The sequence below is a fragment of the Crocuta crocuta genome, unplaced genomic scaffold (genome assembly GCF_008692635.1).
Source record: "Crocuta crocuta isolate KB4526 unplaced genomic scaffold, BGI_CrCroc_1.0 scaffold55, whole genome shotgun sequence".
Taxonomy (NCBI): domain Eukaryota; kingdom Metazoa; phylum Chordata; class Mammalia; order Carnivora; family Hyaenidae; genus Crocuta; species Crocuta crocuta.
In genome coordinates, this window is record NW_027530512.1 from 4,882,512 (window position 1) to 4,886,566 (window position 4,055).

General features: G+C 48.6%; 1 protein-coding gene across 1 annotated transcript in view; it reads right to left on the reverse strand.

Moving 5' to 3' along the window:
* The window catches only part of PLEKHG3 (pleckstrin homology and RhoGEF domain containing G3), a 26,910-nt gene extending 25,999 nt beyond the window's left edge, over nucleotides 1–911 (reverse strand). The window contains exon 1 of the mRNA XM_077767184.1: nucleotides 896–911. The gene's annotated coding sequence lies outside the window, so the exon portion shown is untranslated. The remainder of the gene's footprint in view (nucleotides 1–895) is intronic.
* Nucleotides 912–4,055: the final 3,144 nt, after the last annotated feature.

The following is a 4,055-nucleotide window of genomic DNA, read 5'->3' on the forward strand; positions in this document are numbered from 1 at the left end:
TCTTCTAAGGGGCCTCAACCAGGGAGGCCCAAGAAACTCATCCAACCAGTTCCCAGGTGGGAGGAAAGGAGCATTCTCCCTTAGCTGAGAGGCTAAGAGACCAGAATGCAGAGAGGAGGGGCGGCTGGCACCAAAGCCCCGATTCTGGGGTGAGGGGATGCACTTGGCACGGTGCAGCACAGGCCGGGCAGCACAATCCCACTCCTGGAAAAGCCAGGCCTTGATTCAAGGTTAGAAAGCATAGTCAAGTCGGGGTGGCAATCTGCCCCCTGACCTCCCTGCTGCTGTGGGCTGGAGCTCCAGAAGTGGTGGGCACATCCCCTGCCTGGGGGGCTGCATCCGGGATGACACAGGGTGGGGGAGAACTTCCTTTCACTTGCTGACCTGCCACCACTTGATTTTATCCAAAATAACCACCCTCTGTGGATTCTGGGAAAAAGAAACTTCAGGAAGAAGTGGGAGATTAACTCTGCTTTTCCCAGCGAGTATGTGCTTTTGTGCTGGGTTGCTCCACTAACCACCCAACTCTGAACGTTCAGAAATCAGAAGGCCCCCTGAAACCCCCAGGAGAACCGTCTACAGTCACCTCTGAAACAGGAACACAGGGCTGCCTTGCTCTTACCCAGCCACAGTTGACAAATCCACTAGAAGCCAGGGTAGGATAAAAGAAACACACACACAAAAACAAAAAAACAAAAAAACAAAAAAAAAACCCAACTCTCCTACACCTACATGGGGTTCCTCAGTTTCAGAACCCCCAAGGGAGAAACCTACCTTTTGCCCCCAAACCTGAGGCTGGCCAGGTTTCACCAGGGAGTGTGTAAAGGCCTGGAGGCCCCCAGCTGAGAATCAGGGCCCCTGGTACCCCCTGGCCTGGCCTCAGCCAGGTACCTACCGCCTTCCTCAAAAGGGCTCCCATCGGAGCACCGAGAGGGCCGCCTGGGGCCCGGAGCTGCGCCCTCCCAGCCCCGGCAGCAGAGCGGTTAACAGGCTTGGGGCGAGCAGCGGGCTGCCACCGACAGCCTCGGGAATTAAAGCGCCCGCCGCCTCCTGCAAAAGCTCTTCAATCAATGTCCTATTCAGAACCAGTTCTGCGTGTGGGTCATACTTTCTGCATTTCTTTCATTCCTGATTTCTGCCCCCCCTCACCCCCCCCCATGGAGGAAATGAGGCTTCTCACCCTAATTCAGCCAAGTCCCTGCTGGGTGAGGACCCAGGGCCACAGTCTGGCAGGTAAGCACGGCCGGCTGAGGACATGCAAATACCTAAGCAATTAAACACAAGGGGACACTAACTGCAGGAAGTCAAATACAGAAGACACTTGAACAAAGCCAGATCATTCACCAGCACAACAATACTCCGTTTATGTGGCTCCTCCCCCACCCCAGGCCCTCAAAGCCTGAGGCTATTAACCCTCGTCCTTATAACAGCCAGGAGCACAGGAAAGGGGCAGGTGGGTAGCAGGCGTTAGTATCCATTTTACAGATCAGGAAACTGAGGTACAAGTGCCTCCCCAAATGTCAGATTGGAATACCAACTAGCACGTTATTAGGGTGCACCAGGCATCGTCCTGAACACAACCTCTGTGTAGTCTCTTCACAACAACCTCAACGTCCAGAGCCATGGGCTCCTTTACCCAAGGCCAAACGGGGAGGGAAGAGGGCAAAGCCAGGGTTTCCTGGAACCCTGCTTCCAGAGCTCTTCGCCATTCCTCCCGCCATTCCTCCAGTGGGGCCTTACGAGATGCAGATGGCACTCCTTCAGCCCACTCTGTGGGAACGCCCTCGGGCACTTTAAGTTTGATGAGTAACACCTTGCTCAAAACAAGTTTCTACACTAAGGGGCAACCTCAGAAAGAGGGCAAAATGGAGTCACCTGGGAATTCATAACTCCCTCCTAGAAACTTCCAGGAACAGTTTCTCTGCCTGCTGAGGGATGGCCCAAGAACCGGCGCACAGGCTGCCCTTCTCCCCCCGTCACAGTGAGGGGTGCTCATCTGCACAGCAGCTCAGTGAGTGGCAAGTACCCAAAAGTGTCTGCTGTGAATGCTCTGTCTTCTTAGTCTTCTTAACTCAATTACAGCCTCCTGCAGGTAAGGACCAGATCTTTGGGGGGTAGGGGGGTACCCTTTTTCCCCCCAGGTCTTCTGGCACTCAAATGCCTACTACTGATTTTGGCAGGTGGGCAAGCACATGCCAGAAAAAGGTCACAATGAAGCACATGGGTGGATGGTATTTTCTGCACTCTCTTGGGAGAAAAAGCCCTTCCCGAGAGGAGGCCCAGAAAAAGGTTTGGGAATGGAGAGCCAAGCTGTTCACCTCTTCTCTGCTGCCTGTCAGACCCAGCCCAGCCGAAAGCTGTAGAATCCAGGCTGAGAGGACTTCCTGTCTGAAAACAGGATTACTCAAACTTGCTCACATTTATTGGCAATATAAACTGCATGCCAGGTCCTGAGAACAGAGCAGTACGTAAGACAGTCCTTGCTATCAAGGAGCTTACATTCCCGTGGGAAGGACACAAACGGTAGACAAATGACTTCTATATTTCTGGATAGTGATAAATGTCATAAAGAAGATAAAGCAGGGAAGTGTGTGAGTGGGGGATGGGGACGTTGTTTGGTCAAAAGTGCTGGGAAGGCTCTAAGGAGGGGACTCAAGGGGTCCCGTGTAAGAAGCAAGCAGACTGCAAACTTCTGGGGGAAGAGCCTTCCAACAATCTTCTCCTCCACTCCACCTCAACCACCAACCCACACATTTCATAGGTCCCAGAGCTCATCATCACCAATAAGTGCAGGCTTCCAAATATATTTTTAAGCATCCGACTCTTCGCAACCACTGAAGGGGCACAAAGCAGAAACATTACTAACCATACAACAAAAAGCCATCACAAGGGAATAAAAAGATGGAACAAACCGGTACTCCAAGAGCTAAAATAAAAGAAAAATCTGAGCAAGACTTCGAAAAAGTAGTAAACAGAAATGAAATATACAATATTGAAACCCAATAGGTATGAGCTAGCTCAGTCAGTAAAGCATGGGACTTTTGGTCCCAGAGTTGTAAGTTCAAGCCCCACATTGGTTGTAGAGATCATTTAAAAAGAAATCTTGGGGCTCCTGGGTGGCTAGGTGGGTTAAGCATTGGACTCTTGGTTTTGACTCAGGTCATGATATCACGGTTCATGGGACTGAGCCCCATGCTGACAACTCAGAGCCTGCTTAGGATTCTCTCTCCCCTTCTCTCTCTTGGGACTCTCCCCCCACCCCCCACCACACACACACATACTCTCTTTCTCAAAATAAATAAGTATTTAAAAAATAAAAATAAGAAATTTAAAAACAATTTTAAAAATCTTTTTAAAGATAAATAAAACCCAACAGGTAGATTAAAAAGAAAATTAAACACAGCTAAAAAGAGAATTACGGACAAGTCAAAAAAAAAAAAGAGTAAATCATCCCGATTTCAGTGCAAAGAGAGAAGATAGAAAATATGAACATTAAGAGACACAGAGATCCAGAGAGTTCCAGAAGAAAAAGGACAGTGGGGGAGAGGCAATTTTCAACGACAGAACATATATGAATTTTCCAGTACAGAAGGTAGACATTTGTCCTCTGATTTAAAGCACACACAAGTTAAACTTAAAAGAAGTCCAGGGGCACCTGGGTGGCTCAGTCGATTAAGCATCCGACTTCAGCTCAGGTCATGATCTCACAGTGCATGGGTTCAAGCCCCACATCGGGCTCTGTGCTGACAGCCAGCTCAGAGCCTGAAGCCTGCTTCAGATTCTGTGTCTCCCTCTCTCTCTCTCACCCTCCCCTTCTCATGCTCTCTCTCTCTCTCTCTCTCAGAAATAAGTAAAACATAAATAAATAAATAAAGAACATGCAATAGTTTAAAAAAAAAAAAAACAAAATTTAAAAGAAGTCCACATTTAGGTATATTGTGCATAGTATAAATGAAGAGCACCAAAGACGGAAAAGAATTGTCTTCAAGGATTATAAGGAAATACCACAAACAACTATATGCCAATAAATTAGATAACTTAGACAAACAAATTCC